The 18,137-nt window shown below is 42.4% G+C and overlaps 2 non-coding genes across 2 annotated transcripts; one reads left to right on the top strand and one right to left on the bottom strand.

Annotated features, from left to right (window-relative positions):
• Positions 1–15,840: 15,840 nt before the first annotated feature.
• Trnas-cga (transfer RNA serine (anticodon CGA)) lies at positions 15,841–15,915 on the bottom strand. The gene has a single exon. It is a non-coding gene; the product is annotated as a tRNA-Ser (tRNA).
• A 518-nt stretch (positions 15,916–16,433) lies between these two features.
• On the top strand, positions 16,434–16,508 carry Trnas-cga (transfer RNA serine (anticodon CGA)). Its single transcript has one exon. It is a non-coding gene; the product is annotated as a tRNA-Ser (tRNA).
• Positions 16,509–18,137: the final 1,629 nt, after the last annotated feature.

Genomic DNA, 18,137 nt, shown 5'->3' with positions numbered 1-18,137 from the left:
AATTTACTGGCCCTCAAATAGTAATTCAGATTAAATATCGGGATACTTGCAACCGGAAAAAATTAAAGTCAATAAGAAAAAGGGGCGAAACAGAAAATATTGGCTCTTGAACTGCCGGAAGTTCAGAGTCTGTCACAGGATGCAATCAGTGACACGTGATTATGACGCGAAGAAATTCGAAGTTTTCCACACGACGTAGACCAGAGCAGTACAGATGTGCTGAGGGAATGCTTCAAAGTCTGTCACCTGCAGTTGAGCAGTGCTGACGGAGTCAGTTTCCCAGGCCACTACAGCGGGGAGAGACGACGGACTCGGTAGAGTCAAGCAGAGTGGATCGATGTCGTAAGCAGTGCCCAGCGGCAGAAGCGAAGAGAATAAGGTAGCGGAGTGTAGTTGGCGATAGTCTGCCTGACTTGACCTCCAGCTTCTCTGCGGCTGGTTGTACAGGGTGAACGTAAGGTCTGTATGCGCTTCTGTCATATTATTCCTAAATCCGTATTTCTACAGGTGATATTACAGGCTAGTCAAAACAAAAGAAAGAATCGGTGTTGTTTGTGCTCGTTTGCGAGGGATAACATGCGAAAAGAAGCAGGAGCATTTTACCTGTAAATACAGAAACCCAGCACACACAAGATTTTAAATCAAGATTTTGATAAATAAATTCAAACTTACATTTACTGTTGTTGATGATGGATATTCTATAAGGCGGTCCATAATTCGAGAAACGTTGGGACACATAGAGGATGCGATCACACGAAGTTTCTTTGTATCTATCAGGAGACTAAGTAGAGGGCTAGGTATTGCACAATCTTCAGTTTGAAAAACTCAGCGATACAAATTGAAGAAACGTATACCACGTCCAAATTCTGCATATGTTTGAAGCTAAGAATTGTCTAGACCAACAAGATGTGTGTTACGATCTGTTACACAGTAGAAAATGAGAATCTTACGGAACATGCTTGTTCAGTAATGAAGCAACGTTTCACATCTGTGGACGTTTAAATAGACAAAATTACAGAATTTGGGCAAAGGAATAACCATACGACTAAAAGAGTAAAAACGAGACACCCCCAAAGTGAAAGTGTGGTTAATCATTACATGTATTACCATCTATGGGTCTTTCACGTTTGCAGAGAAAACAGTTACCAGAGGCACATACCTCTATATATTGGAAATCTTGTTGGAGATGCGTTTGGTACGCGAAGGGATTAAGGAGTCAGCTATTTTCTAGCAAGATGTAACTCTATTCCATTTCGTTTTAGTTGTCCGCAATTACCTATAGGCAGCGTTTTCCACCAGTACATGGATTATACTTGATTCTCAAAACTGATTTTTCATTATTTGTCTGGACTTGTTTGTTTACAAAATTGCCGAGCAAGACTATATATAGGCAGTTACTCTCTTCTCTGCAAAATTTTTTCCATTTAACGTGAAGTAACCCGGCCGAGGTGGCCTAGCGGCTCTAGACGCTACAGTATGGAACCGCGCGACCGCTACGGTCGCAGGTTCGAATCCTGCCTCGGGCATGGATGTGTGTGATGTCCTTAGGTTAGTTTGGTGTAAGTAGTTCTAAGTTCTAGAGGACTGATGACCTTAGCAGTTAAGTCCCATAGTGCTTCGAGCCATTTGAACCATTTTGAACGTGAAGCAGTTGAATGAAGTACTAGTATCAACATTTACACTAGTAGTCACTTCTCCTGTTGCTAGTTCTTTCGTAGCTGAGGTGATTTTTTGGGGGATTTCTGTGGTTCCCTTCCCGGATACATTTCTATATTACGACTTACTTACGTGATGAATGTTGCTTATGGATGTATAAGGTGATAGGTGACAGAATGCGTGCGGTGGGAGAGCGGGAACATGCGTGTTATACCTGAAATCGGAGAAGAGGCGTCCTGCGCTGCCCTCTGCCCACGTCGGTGGTTAGCAGACGACTTTTCCGGTCACGGCACAACGCCGGAATATGCCGCGACGAAGACGGACTAGCAGCGGCACCATGAATACGGACAACGTCTACCATTCCAATTACATTTTTCGTGACGTTTCCATTGGGCTTCTGGTCCTGAAAAACCGGAAGTCTTAATCAAGTATCTTCAAGTCCGCCCGGCCGGGTTAGCCGAGCGGTCTACGCGCGGCTTTCCGGGCGGGAAGGAGCGCCGGTCCCCGGCACGAATCCGCCCGGCGGATTTGTGTCGATGTCCGGTGAGGCGGCCAGTCTGTGAATGGTTTTTAGGCGGTTTTCCATCTGCCTCGGCAAATGCGGGCTGGTTCCCCTTATTCCGCCTCAGCTACACTACGTCGGCGATTGCTCCGCAAACACGTTCTCCACGTACGCGTACACCACTATCACTCAACCATGCAAACCTAGGGGTTACACTCGTCTGGTGTGAGACGTTCCCTGGGAGGGGGGGGGGGGGGGGTCCACCGGGGACCGAACCGCACAATAACCCTGGGTTCGGTGTGGGACGGAGGAGGGGTGAAATGGACTGCGGTAGTCGTCGTGGGGTGGCGAACCACGGCGGCTGCAGCGGGGACGGAGCCTCTCCGTCGTTTCTAGGTCCCAGGTTAACATAACATGACATCTTCAAGACCAGGTTTCTCAACAAGCAAACTAAAATTTGTTATTATATCAGTGTCACAAATATTTTTCATTTAAATGTAACAAACGTACCAGACGCCATCTGTTGGCAGCTGCCTTGCAAGCTATATGAATAACGTCGATACTACCAAACCACTATTTTATCATGTGATATTGCATGAAAATTTTGCTGATAAGTCGAGCAGGTAACTCTTGTAACCGATACAATTAAGAGCTTTCCGGTACATATAATGTTTGATGGTATGGTACAATAACAACGTTGTATTACATAGAGTATATGTTCATTAGTTACTTTATTTGTAGCTTCTGATCTGAAGGTGGTTCTTGTTCAGTCGAAACCACTGATTTATAAACATAAAAGCAATAAAGACAGACAATAATAAAATGTTTGTAAAATCAATTAGCCCAGATCCTTTCTGAGGACATCTGTTACACACACAGGGTGTTCGGAAATTCCAGTTACAAACTTCTATTACTTGTAGAGGGAAGTGAGTAGCCGGCCGCGGTGGCCGTGCGGTTCTGGCGCTGCAGTCCGGAACCGCGGGACTGCTACGGTCGCATGTTCGAATCCTGCCTCGGGCATGGGTGTGTCTGATGTCCTTAGGTTAGTTAGGTTTAAGTAGTTCTAAGTTCTAGGGGACTTATGACCTAAGATGTTGAGTCCCATAGTGCTCAGAGCCATTTGAACCATTTTGATTTTGGAAGTGAGTACATAATGCTTTGAGTAGGAACCCATGTACGGAAATGTACCGCGTTCGTTCTACGACACTATCAGTTCAGATGTCTAACGCGTTCACGTTTGCTGAGGGAAAGAGAAAAGCCTCATAGTCACTTGTCCTGGTATATTATAGGGCAGACAGGATGACGTGTACTGCTCATATGGACTACTTCTTTTGGGGTCATCTGCAAAGTTTAATTTACGAGACTCATGTTGAGAAGGAGGAAGGTATGCTGGCACGAGCTATCGCCCTGCGCTAGAAACTGAAGAGACATCACGTGGGATGGAGACTGTGTATAAGAACATGCTTTGTAAGTACAGCGCCTGTAAGTACGTTGGTGGTCGCCACATCGAGCAGCTGTTCTAATGCATCAGTACTGTTTTATATGTACGGTATAACGGGTTCTATTTCGCTTGGGAATAATGTAAACACGTAATGTTTAAGTTTTAATACAAACAAATGTGCGTAAGTGATAGACTGATGTTTCTTACATTTCCTTTCGAATAGTTATACAACGCCACTCCTAATTCGATTCCTCAAGCATAAATGGATGAGTTAAACATCTGAATTGAAACCGTCATAGAAAGGAAACAGCACGTTTACATGAAGAGTTCTTATTCAAAATTTTATATACTAACTCCCCTCTACAAGTCCTAGAAGTTTGTAACAGGCATTTCCAAACGCTCTGTATAAATCAGACTGTATGCGTGTAGGCTCGGCATCTCCTTCCAAACTCCTCAATCGATTACAACCAAATTTGGTACAGAAATATCAAGCCTGACGAGTATCGTCACTAAAGAGTTTATAAAATCCTAGCTCCCATAGGAGCTGATATTCGGGCGAAAATGTGTTTACTGTGTATATGCTGCCCTGCATGACAGGCTGGAGTAGTATCAGCCAGCATTATCGACCTGCTTTGCAAGGCCTGTATGTCAAGTGCTAATAAATGGTTTTCAAGCTCCTCATGTGTAACCTGCCCTGCATGAGAATCATGTCGTTGGAGCAGTATCAGTCTGCTTTGCTGAACTATATTTGAGGGGCTACATGTTCCGATGAGCATGTTAGGGGACAGGCTGAGATGGATCGACAAGGGGATGGACATGCGGAGGGGTAGAAGGAAATGGACGGAGAGAGGGTAGAAGGGGGAGATGCATGAGGCAGGCGGAAGTTGTAGAGGGGAGAAAAAGAAACATGGGGAAGAGGAAATGGAAGGAAAGAGGAGGAGGAGGAGGATATGGTTAGAGGCAGGAGGAGGAAGATATGTCGCTGAGAGTGGGTGGAAGAAATAGACGAGAAGAGGGGGAGGAGGAGATGAAGAAACTGAGAGTGGGGAGGAGGAGATAGACAGATAGAGGTGGGAAAATGCGGTTGACAGACAGAGAGAGGAAGAGGTGGACACAGAGAGGGGGAAGGGGGGAGGGAAGAGGAAGTATGATCAATTTGTATGTCGAACACTTACGTGGGTGAAGCCACAGTGAAAAGACTAATTATGTCAATATTGTTGGGACTTTAAAATGGATTGCGTCCCTCGCTATCCAGATTATCCAGGTGTGTTGAACAGAGTGTTACACTCTATTGCTAGGCATCGAAGGAAATCACTAAAATGTACAGATTTGTGATTCTATTGCGATATACATCGCAATACATATCCCAGTTGTTTAATAAATCAGCGTTTTCAAGGAAGGTATGGCGACTTTGTTTTCCCTCTGTATTGCCCTACTTGCGTGACCGGTTGTCACGTGTATTTACTGTAGGTTTTCGCTTGATAGCCAAGCTTTTGGTGTCCATGGTTTTTGCCGTCGATGCGTCTTCATCCATCGACGTCAAATATATAAGAACCTGGTTTGAAACTGAACTGAAAATTTATTGATGGGCTAGTGAATTATTTTGGATGGACTGTCACATAATGACAGTGAAATATTATCTGGCATGCCTTAGTTAAGTGTGGTACAATCCTAACCAGTCATGAGACACATCACTGGCTTACCGGATAGTTATCACATATATTCTCAGAGTTTTCGCAGATGATGTACGTACATTCCTTCATGTTTATTTGATGATAATTGTGATAATAATCGGTTACGTTACACAAAATTTTAGCATGGTGCGAAGACTGGAAGCTATAGCTTAATGTTGGGCAATGTAGTGTAATGCATTTCACAAAACATAAAAGTTTAGTACCTTTAGAATATCCATTAACGAGTAAGACAAGATTCAGTCAAATCGTACAAACGCCAGAGAGTATATGCGTGTGTATACATAGACTGGAAGGATCGCGTGAATCCAGTTGTAGGTAAATCAAAGGTAAGGCTTCAATTCGTATAGAGGACACAGAGAAACTGCAATTCCTCTACGAAAGAGATCAGTTACGAAGAACTTCTTCTTCCTGTACTGGACTGCTACTCAGTTGTGACAGATTCATATAAGGTAGAACTAACAGTGTATCCAAATGGTAGTGGCCTTAATGGTCACATGCTTGTTTGACTGTCAGGTGAGTCTTACAGCAATGCTGTCAAATATTAGCTAGTGGGCACTCGAAGAGCGGCGCTGCATATCTACCAGAAACCTACTTGGCGAGTTCCAATAACCTGCTTTTAGGAGTGGAAACTAAGGTGATATGTATCAGCAAGGAATACAGTGAGAAGTAAGGATTAATATGATCAGCGGTTCTCCGACGTCCGACGAATAATTTCCAGCGTTTGCAATAGGAGCTTACTGCACAGCTACAAAGGGAGTGAAAGCAACGTGCCGAGGGCCTTAGGTGTAGCTACCGACTTTATGATCTTAAGAACAGTTACAGTAATTAGCTAGATAGGTCGCGTACAATGGAGAGGAGGACTCATATGTATCTCGTATGTACGGTGATACTTCCACCAGAACCTACAATGTTTTGGAACTGAATTTATCTGGAATTTCCGTTCCCGCAATAGTAAAGACTCTCGAAAAGCTTATAGGCACTGGAAGTGCCCCGGATATACCACACACGCCGTTGCGCTGCCGCTGGTTCCCTGCGTTTTGTCAGTAATGGCTACACTATATTTCTCGTCTGATACTCAAAAGACCATCCGAAGAAGATAGTGACAGCAAAGTAAAACTGTGTGGCACCATTCGCTGGGGTACGTTCGTAGATATTTCATACGAGTAGAGTACTTGCGAAAGATTGTCGTTAATCGTGCGAACTGGTACCTCTCTCTTACGGAACGTGAGCTTTAAGTTTCGAATGTATATATTCGGAGTAGATTATTGCGATGAACGCGGGTGGGGCGTAGCGTTGTATCGGTGGTGAGAAAGGAGTTAAGGCAAAACCCGATGGAGCCCACTCCTCTCGAATAGCACCAATGTACCGTTGTGGTTAAGGGGACGTACCAGTGAAATTTTAACCCGATTGAAACCAAATCACTGGGGGCTCAAAATTTGTTTCATAACATACTTTGGTATGCTGAATTTACTGGGTAAATTTAGTTTGCTAACCAAAAATTTTTTTATCCTTTTGAATTTTTGTGTTTTCAAGAATCATTACTTTTATAAACCCAAACTTGAAATCGTTGGTTATCAAGGAATGTATACACAAAAAAGTTTGAACCAAACATGTTTAAAATTGACAGAGGCGTAGCATTTTATCGTTTCCGCCATTTTCATGTTTTGAAACAAACTGAAACAGTGTGACATTCTTAACATGACATACATATGGAATATTTTTGTTGTCGTCTTCAGTCCAAAGACTAGTTTGAAGCAGCTCTCCATGCTACTCTATCCTGTGCAAGCCTCTTCATCTCCGAGTACCTACTGCAACCTTCATCCCTCTGAATCTGCTTACTGTCTCTATCGCTTGGTCTCCCGCTACGTTTATTTTTACCCACCACGCTTCCCTCCAGTACTAAATTGGTGATCCCATAACGCCTCAGAACGTGTCCCACAAACCCATCCCTTCTTTCAGTCACTATGTACCACAAATTTTCTTCTAAGTAGTTCTATTTAGTACCTCCTCATTAATTATGTGATATACCCATTTTATCTTCAGCCTTCTTCTGTAGCACCACATTTCCAAAGCTTCTATTCTCTTCTTGTCTAAACTGTTTATCATCTACGTTTCACTTCCGTACATGGCTACTCTCCATGCAAATACTTTCGGAAAAGACTTCCTGACGCTTGAGTTAACGAATTTCTTTTCATCATAAACAGTTTTCTTGCCATTGCCAGTTTATGTTTTATGTCCTCCCTACTTCGACCTCACCAGTTATTTTGATTCCCAAATAGCAAAACTCATCTAATACTTTAAGTATCTCATTTCCTAATCTAATTCCCTCAGCATCACCTGATTTAATTCGACTACCTTCCATTATCCTTATTTTGCTTTTTCATGTACTTCTTATATCCTCCTCTCAAGATACTGTCCATTCCGTTCAGCTGCTCTTCCAAGTGCTTTGCTATCTCTGACAGAATTACAATGCCATCGGCAGACCTCAAAGTTCTTAGTTCTTCTCCCTGGACTTTAATTCCTACTCGAAATTTTTCTTTTCTTTCCTTCCCTGCTTCCTCAGTATACGGACTGAATAACATTGGCCATAGGCACAACCCTGTCTCACTGCCTTCTCAACCACTGCTTCCCTTCCGTGCCCCTCCACTCTTATTACTGCCTTCTGGTTTCTGTACAAATTGTAAATAGAAATTCGCTCCCTGTTTTTTACCCCTGCCAACTTCAGAATTTGAAAGAGAGTATTCCAGTCAACATTATCAAAGGCTTTCTCTAAGTCTACAAATGCTATTAACGTATGTTTGCCTTTCCTCAACCTATCTTCTATGAGAAGATGTAGGGCAGTATTGGCTCGCATGTTTCTGCGGAATCCAAACCGATCTTCCCTAAAGATCGGCTTCCACCAGTTTTTCCATTCTTCCGTAAAGGATTCGTGTTAGTATTTTCACCCGTGACTTATCAAACTAATATTTTGGTAATTTTCACACCTGTCAGAACCTGTATTCTTTGGAACAGGGATTATCATATTATTGTTGAAGTCAGAGGGTAGTTCGCGTGTCTCATACATCTTGCTCACCATGTTGAAGAGTGTTGTTATGACTTACATACGGAAAGTATAGATAAACAATGACATTTCTATTTTTAAAATTCGTGACAAGATTTTAGCGCAAAATAGAATGACTCTGACATTACACAAGTTTTGCCCCAGTATGAAGAAAAAAAAAAAAAAGAAGGACGACTTCACTCGTTTGAAAACTGTATTTCTTGTTTTCAGTTTACATATTACATCACATTCAAACCACATATGAGTGAATGATATGCAGTTACATCAAAGCAACTGCACCATAGCGTAACCATCATGTTCGAATATAAATTCTTCTCTTCAATGTTTGGCCAAATCAATTTTAGAGTGATTTTCTTTGAATTTTTTCGAATTTTTCACTTCAGCTGGGTGCAAGGCTATTTCGCCCTCTTTTTCTGATGCTTGTCCCGTTCGATAAGCATATTTGAGTCCAAATTTTGTCGTTATTTCTGTTATAACGCTGTGAGAGCCAATATTATAATCACAAACACTGATAGCAGCCGCAACTTTTATTCTCATTGCAAAAACATATGTCTCTTTGGGACACCCATTGCATACAAGGCTGTGTAAACTCTTTCTGTCATTTTGAGTTAGACATCGAGCAAATCGTGCCAGTAGTGTTTCATCAGCCAAGACTGTATAAGTAGGCAGAATTTTATATAAACAAATTTGATTTATTGGTCCTTTCATGTTAGAAGCATGAGATCCAGACTCAGTTTCTTTTGCCAATGCTGAATGATAAAAACACCATAATCACTCTTCTTTCAGGCAGTGAGGATGTTGAGAATTTTTGGCAGTAGATGCGCAGTGATATATTGGTGCATAAATTGCACCTTCCAAATTTTGTAAATAATAAATTAGTTGACACAACTGTATTTGCAAAAGTGAGTCATAACGAAAAGTATGATTATGCATACCTTCATATCAATTTTGTTTCTAAGTATTACTTTTTTATAATATTTTGCAAATTTTGTATTGAAGTGTCCGTCAGTTGCCTATGGCCGTTTCCACCCGAAGTAACTTTTCTGCTTCTTTCTCCTTTCATAATTTGTGTTACAGCTGCAAAATTTATCAGTTGTAAATGTATCGTATCCGAATTTTGCGATATAAATATCGAAAGTAAAATGGTTGTGAAGTAGATATTTGTACACATCTATGTGTATACAAGAGATTTTGTGCAGTCATACTGACATACAATACCTTTCTGCAACATAATTCTCAGTCTTCCGTTTGAATTTCATGATTATCTCCATAACTGTTCAGTAAGGTGACATAAGCGAAAGCTTTTGAATCACCATCTGAAAGCATTTTGGTTTATCGAAATCCTCAGCTTTCGAATAGTTTCAGTACATTTTCTGTAATCGTAGGTTCCATCGTACTAGATGATCTCGAATGATTCATAGAACATTGATTGGTGTGCCCTTTCAACCTAAAATGGAATTCCGGTGAATCTTCACCTAATCGAGTTGCTAATGCCACGCCAAGTTTGACAAAACATTATTAGAGTATTAAAATCGACAACGTATCCCGCGAACAAATTATTAACGCTGCCAAAACCTACTTTTGTTCGGAGTCCTCTGGTTGGCCATGAACCATCTTAATTCACGGCTAAATCGATTTTGTCATATGAACTTTTCAGTATTATGTCACTGTTCTCGTTATTATCATCACTAAGCTCACAATCAAAATCCACTTGTGAACTGTCCTCCTCATCATTATCAATAAACTCATTATCGGAATCCAAGTTGGGGTTTTCCTCAAGATCATTATGAATAAGCTCATTCACAAAATCCTATTTTGAAACTTCACCAGAGTCACTTTCATTAAGCTCGCTATCTAGTTCCCATCTTATATATGTATTTTTTTATTATTACCTGAGATTCATCAAAAGCAACCTACGTAGATTCATCTACAGCAGTTTCTACACGCCGCACATGTTCTTGAAAAGTATCACATATTCATTATCATCGCGAAATGTTGAATGCTCGAATACCCTATTCCTGCATATATGTGTGTGTTTGTGTGGTGTGTTTGTGTGGCGTGTGTGTGTGTATTCTGTGTCACGAAATTTTAAGCCTTGATAGCTGATGCCACTAGGAACCCAAATTACTAATGTTCTTTAGGTCGACAACGCGCGATTTTTAAACTACGGAAATTTGTTGACACGCTCCCCGTTTGGCCGCGGTATTGCCCTCTTGCCGGATACTCTGGACAACGCATGATCGCGAATGCTTTGCCCGCAGAAGATAGCGATGTATCCAAGGCGGCCCGCAGGCTCGGTGGTAGCGCGCCAGTCTTCCACTCTGGGGACCTGGGCGTGAATCCGCCGGGGTCCCGGACATCCTTTGTAGTTTCATGGTAAGACGTATCGGGAAAAAACCTGTCAACAGTTCTTAGTTCGCGTGCAGAAAGTCTTTTATAATTTGTGTCGTCCCTGAAACGGGCCCTTTCGTAGCTAGGACATTGTTTACTTGAAGCACGTGCTCGAACAGGCGAGACTCTGACGCGCCACAAGCTTGGTAACATCGAACGGTGTTTTGCCGAACTCTTTTACAGATTTCTGGCATTCCCCTGATGTGATTGGCGGCATGTGGAATGCGTTCCATTAATTCCTCTTCGTTTGTATGTGGTTCGCGTCCGGGTGGGTGAAGTAGAACCTTGAAGAGTCCCCACAGGAAAATGTCCGGTGGTGTTAGGTCTGGCGATCGCGGGGTCCATGTCCTGCGAGCACCTCTGCCAATTACCCAGCTGTCGAAGGGTTCATTTAAATATCCTAGCACAGCACGACTGATACGTGCGGGCGCCCCATCGTGCTGCAACCAGTTGCGCATCCGTATGTCGAGGGGAACTTCTTCCAGCAGGCAGGGTAGAGTTTCTTGCAACAAGTGAGGGTAATCTGCCCCAGTACGTCAAAAGAGGTAGACGGACCAGCCCAATGAGATGGTCACCCACAATGTCTGCCCAAATGTTGAGCGAAAATCGTCCCTGGTGTCCGTGGACGTACAGGACGTGAGGATTTCCCCTTGCTCAGTAATGAACGTTTAGAGTGTTGTAAAGGCCATCCCGATGGGAGGTGCACTCGTCGATAAACGGCACAATGGCGGAGAAGTCGGGATCTCGTGCAACACGTCGCAGAAGCCACCAGCAAAATCCTAGCCTTTGTTTATAGTCCGCCACAGGTTTTAGGTCTGGAGCAGGGTGGAAACTAAATGGATCCTGACCGTCATCCCTCAAAACCTCATACACATCATGATATCCCTCCAACGAGCCCGTTTCGCCAAGTCGCCGGTGAATTGCTGTAAACGTTTGCGGGTGTGGATGGCGTCTTGCTGGGTACCGTTTCTCACACAACCGTCGACCTTCATGTGCATTACCGTCGGCTAGTCCATAAACAAAAACCATATCTCGTTATTCTATAAACGAATACTGTGCCGCCATGCTTATTACATGACCAAATCGCTGGTGACGTGCGTGTGCTCCGAAGTGAAGCTTATATGTGAATGCCTCTGACGTGAGTTGGGGACAAACAGCAAGACCTATTCGACACGTGTGCATATCACGTTGGGGCAGTGACGGGGTGAGGGACGCTTGTATGTGTGAACCGACAACCATAGAGTTGCCCTTCAACTGACGAACGGCAACAGGGCAATCCCAATGCCAATCAGAGCACGTGGCACCAAGTTTCCGTAGTTGAAAAATGTTGCGTTGTCGACCTACACAACATTAGTAATTTTTGTTCCGACGGGCATCAGCTATTCAGGGTTAAAATTTCGTGCCACAGTTTTTCTCCAACCTGTATATATACGCCAAGCACATACGCGTATTTACATCAAAAGGAGCTCTGCTTCTATTTTGTTTCAAACATAATTCTGCGGGAATACCCCCAACACGTGGGACCTAACTCACAAGTAAGGATACGTTTATCGCAATCACCTCACTTCGTTTTTGATAATAATGATGATAACAGCGAGAAATCAAGTAGAATATACTTAGATTCATTTGTCTTTTCTTCGGTATTTTTTTTTCATCGCTAGTGTTAGCAATATCGGTTTTCTCAGTGCTATTCCTAGCAATACCGTCAAATTTCATTTGTGTACTTACATTTTCCTCATACGATATGTTGTCACTGACGATTTCGTTTCCTTCGCTTTTCACATTTTTCCATCGCTGCTTCGCTACCTCACCACAATTTACCGCGTGTCTCTTACGTCGAGGCATGTTTGATACTATTACTTACGGTTATTTCATCATATCAAGGAATGTGTAGGAGAATGATGAAGGAGTGCACACGAACACTCATCCTTCAACGCGGAAAGCACGTTTCGGTCTCCGCTGTATCAGCACTGGCGGATCGTCAGATGCGGGTACAGCTGACTACGCGCTATAAATGTGGGTGTTTCTTGGCCACCAGGGTTCGTGCTGTCATCAGTCGTGTTAGAATTGGTAAACTCCAGGGGCGTTGACCGTTAGAGCGTATGTATGTATCGTGGTATGAATAATGTTACGTAAAGGAACTGGACTGCGTCCGAATGTTGATCACCTGCTCACCCGAAGATCCTCACACCCCGCCGCCAAGCACCCTGGACCAGAAACGTTTATAAACATTTACTTTCCAGTTGATAACTGAGTCCACAGCGAACGTAAATCAGCATGTCTGGAAATTAAAAAAAACGTGTAAACTATAGTTACACTTATTTATTTATGTTCATTTCGGATGCACATATATCTTAATCACAAATACATATACAATTACAGACACATTCAAACAAAATTACTATCTCAATTAAATTTCTGCACTGTACTCATCTATCTAGTGATACAAAACCATCTATACTTCAACCTTTTTGAAAAAATCAAAATGGCCACAATAATAAGTGCTACCCCTCTGTCAGTTTTAAACACTTTTTGCTCATTATTTTCTGTGGATACGTTCTGTGATAACCAACAGCTCTACTACGGCGTTTGAAAAAATAATTATTTATTTAAAAACTCAAAAATACAGAAGTATGAAGGAAATGTTTGTTTTGCAAACTGGATTTACCCACTTAATTTGTATGGTGACTATAATTTCGTACATCACGAGCACTCATTTATATACTTTTCTGTTGTTTACAACTGCAATTAGTTATCATTTGATAGGTTGTATATCGTATATATGAATATTAGAAGAAGACTGACATTGTCACGTACAGCTTGTAAATAATTGTTAACGCTTGTTGCATGAAAGGCGACGGAGTGTCTTTATTATCAAAACGGCGTAATGAATGATAGCCTACACTAGTAGATGTTGGAACACCAGTAGAAATGAAACGACAGGCGTAACTCAAGCCCTGGGTGGAAAAGCCCGCACAGGTGTGTTGGTCCTCCTTCAAACAGGAAGTGCCAAGACGGACGGTCTGGGCACTTGAGCGCGGAAGCACAATGCTTGGCGGCCGGCTGGATTTGTAGTAGGACCAGTAGGATATCCGCATAATACTTTAGAAACACTGAAAATCCTGGACGCATCAGAGACGAAAGGGGAAGCGTTACCTCTGAAATCGCTGGATGGTTTACTTCCGAGATTTTTTTTTCTCTGAGAAGCTTACCATTGTATGACTATAGGCATTCCCTCGCAAACTTTCCGCGCTGGACGACCAAAGACTAAAAGATGGTTGGTCGGCGTTTGGAGGAATCTGTGGAGAGGGAAAATATTCCGTGGTTTTCGAGAATATGATTCGCCTTCTTAGTTACGAAGGAGGGGAGCCGAGCTTTGCTGGGAAGCCAGCGGTGCTGAGAAGAGGTCTTCCGTTTTGAGCGCCCGAGTTTGACAGTCACTCAGTATCAGTTTTTATTGGTACAGACGGACTTGCTGTCTTTGCTCTCAGGAGATTTTATAGTTAGATCGGTTAGGCACTGTGCTGTTGCGAATTTACACGATCTCGGAATTCGCTTCCGGGTAGGGAGTCGTCGTTGAGTACGCAGTGTTCAGTGATTGAGAGCACTTCTTCTGCCTATACTCACGTTGAGACGTTACCTGAACTCCGTCCTTGTGGCTGGGATTTCGCGTTTCTCGTCTGTAGAACACAGAGAGGAGAAGACATTATTAGAGTATACTAGTCAGAGGACCGCCTTCTACCGTCAAGTGTTTGAAAGAGTATTTTGTGGCGGGAGTTCTTTCATCGTCGCAGATGTGTACGAAAACCGTCACTCCGACGCACCAGACGCAGTGCATATGGTTATATTGCTAATTGCTTCGGCTTATTAGGTCTATAAGGCTCAACAGCTGTGATCAAATGGTTCAAATGGCTCTGAGCACTATGGGACATAACGTCTGAGGTCATCAGTCCCCTAGAACTTAGAACTACTTAAACGCAACTAACCTAAGGACATCACACACATCCATGCCCGAGGCAGGATTCGAACGTGCGACCGTAGTGGTAGCACGGTTCCAGACTGTAGCGCCTAGCACCGCTCGGTTACTCCGGCAGGCAGCTGTAATCCCGTAAGTTTATTTCCACTGAGGTTGCACACCACTGTAGACAATCTATGAAAGTAGTATCTTCTAGATGATGTCAGTCATCTCACGTTATTTATATTGATCGCATAGGCATAAAGAGGGGCATATTTGGGCAAATGATCACTGACATTAGTTCGGAAATTCATTTGGGTCTCTTTATGTCCATTGGACATTTGTAATGTATAAAGGGGTTTAATCTACAATAAATGTACAAGCAGAAACAGCATTTATCATTTTATAGTTACTAGTTCCTTTAATCATTCATTTATGTTTATGTTGCAATTTTTACGTTAAAGAGCATGAAGGAGAAAATATCACCATTAAGAGATCCTAAGATCTGTTTCAGGGGGAAGTCAGACAAGCCCAAATGTTCATTTTCGCATTCAGTTTTTCTTGCTGCGCCCATTCATTTTACATCCGCCTGGATTAGCATCTTGGAAATTCAGCGTGCCAAGATATGTTATTTAACAAATTTCAGCCCACTTTGATTTTTTTTATGATGGGTTGAAATTTCGCTAGTAACTCCACTTAAGGCTAGCATTCTGAATATCTTTTGTTTTCACTCTCTAAAACAGCAAAGAGAGGCTTAGAGTTTAGACTTCTAGGATTACGCTTAGTTGTATGATAAGGAATATGTGCCACCATGTCTTCTTTTCCTGTTGCCAGAATCTGGTAACGAAAGCTTTTCGAAGCCACCAGGATGCGTACAGGCTACCTGCAGGTCGAATGTCGCTCTCTTGATGCCAATCAACGATTTAGAGGCCGTATATAGGCATCCGAAAACACACACAGTATGAAATCGATTGAGAACAATGATAATACTGCTACATAAATTGAAGACGTTGCAAGTTTCGCTAATATGTCATTTCAGACACAAGCCTCATAGCGCCGTGAACGAATTTAAGAAGAGTTCTGGCATTCCTATGTTTCGGTTTATCTTTAATATGAAACTTCCTGGCAGATTAAAACTGTGTGCCCGACCGAGACTCGAACTCGGGACCTTTGCCTTTCGCGGGCAACTGCTCTACCAACTGAGCTACCGAAGCACGACTCACGCCCGGTACTCACAGCTCTACTTCTGCCAGTACCTCGTCTCCTACCTTCCAAACTTTACAGAAGCTCTCCTGCGAACCTTGCAGAACTAGCACTCCTGAAAGAAAGGATATTGCGGAGACATGGCTTAGCCACAGCCTGGGGGATGTTTCCAGAATGAGATTTTCACTCTGCAGCGGAGTGTGCGCTGATATGAAACTTCCTGGCAGATTAAAACTGTGTGCCCGACCGAGACTCGAACTCGGGACCTTTGCCTTTCGCGGGCAACTGCTCTACCAACTGAGCTACAGTTTTAATCTGCCAGGAAGTTTCATATCAGCGCACACTCCGCTGCAGAGTGAAAATCTCATTCTGGAAACATCCCCCAGGCTGTGGCTAAGCCATGTCTCCGCAATATCCTTTCTTTCAGGAGTGCTAGTTCTGCAAGGTTCGCAGGAGAGCTTCTGTAAAGTTTGGAAGGTAGGAGACGAGGTACTGGCAGAAGTAGAGCTGTGAGTACCGGGCGTGAGTCGTGCTTCGGTAGCTCAGTTGGTAGAGCAGTTGCCCGCGAAAGGCAAAGGTCCCGAGTTCGAGTCTCGGTCGGGCACACAGTTTTAATCTGCCAGGAAGTTTCATATCAGCGCACACTCCGCTGCAGAGTGAAAATCTCATTCTGGAAATATCTTTAATATCTTCACAACCAACGTTCCAATCGCTGTATAATGCAGTAGGTTATCACTACAACAACAAGCCCTCTATAACGTTACTCCTTTCACAGACATTAAAATTGACCATGATCGTGTGCTGGAAATGAAGTAATCGTATGTCGTTGTTGGCCGGGAGGCCCCATTCGGGAGAGTTTGGCCGCCGTATTGCAACACCTTTTTAGTTGACGCTACTTCGGTGACTTGCCAGTCAATGATGATGAAAATGACGATGAACGACTCACAACACCCAGTCCCCAACAGGGAATCGAACCTAGACCCCCTGCGTGGTAGGCGGTAACGCTACCGCTACGCTACGGAGACGGATGGTAGTGTACTAATGGCAGTTAATAGGACTGTACCTCGGCACCTGAAAGGGAGCGACAGTTATTAATGAGGGATTCAAACATATGGCATTACAGTTGAAAAGTAAATCTGTGTTCGTATAAATGTATATGGTCGGCAGCCTAACTAGGCAAAGTAATTCCAAGTAAATATACAATTATCAATGTAAACTAACTACTGAATTAATCTTCACTTGAATTAGAAATCTGTTTGGTACATCGGACACTAAAACAGCTGCAGTCCCTAGAAAGTGTTAGCCAACAAACTGTGCATAAGCAAGATATATAAACGTTTAAAATGTGTTGTTATTTCTCACTAACGTATACTATCAGCTTGAGAGTGTGAACGATACTTCTTATTACAATGTATCATTCAACGGATGGAGAATACAGATAATCTGGACGTGAGGTGGTTTTAATATTTCATTGTAAAGACATAGTAATTTTGAAATTATTGCCAAGCTTTTATTTTAACTAACATGATCGCCATTTCTTTCCATAGTATTCATATTAGCCATTGTATCGTGTAGTAATGTATGAGCACCGTGAATCTGTTATAGTTTTACTAAGTTAATGCCAGTTATAATTTTAAGTGCAAAAATCTTTCTAGGATAGTTACTGAACTTCATACGCACTAACAGTGTACGCTTATTAAACCACATATTCGACATGCCCTGAAACTGTTTTATTCTCTAATTCGGTTTTAGGTGAACACCTCTAAGAGGACACAGTAATAATATACACATAAATACACGTACAAAACGCTATTACAAACCTTTAAGGTAAATAAGAAACGTGTAGGCCTTTGAACTGTTCTGGCCTATATTTGGTTCTTGTAACCACTGTTTTTTTTTTTTGCACAAAATGAAAGCGTGAGCAATGTTTTTAATAATGGTTCACATGTATCGCTTCAGTTACGCATTATCGAACACTTATTGTTAGGCTATACGTTAACTTATACACCTAGACATCACTTGGACCATTTCACACTAATGACTAACTAACTAAGTAAGAAAATTATTTCTCCACCAAAGTTATTGAATGGTTAAAACAGTATTGATTCTGTAGTTCATTAAATTCGGAAACACTTGGAACATTTCAGCAACAGCAACAGAAACTTTTCCAGAGAAATGATTGAGGATAAATCAGTGTACAAGACAAAAAATTAAGAGAGATCACTTATTAATTG

The sequence above is a fragment of the Schistocerca cancellata genome, chromosome 4 (genome assembly GCF_023864275.1).
Source record: "Schistocerca cancellata isolate TAMUIC-IGC-003103 chromosome 4, iqSchCanc2.1, whole genome shotgun sequence".
In the NCBI taxonomy this organism is placed as follows: domain Eukaryota; kingdom Metazoa; phylum Arthropoda; class Insecta; order Orthoptera; family Acrididae; genus Schistocerca; species Schistocerca cancellata.
The sequence above is the reverse complement of the archived record's forward strand: the minus strand, read 5'-3'. Positions and strand labels throughout refer to the sequence as shown.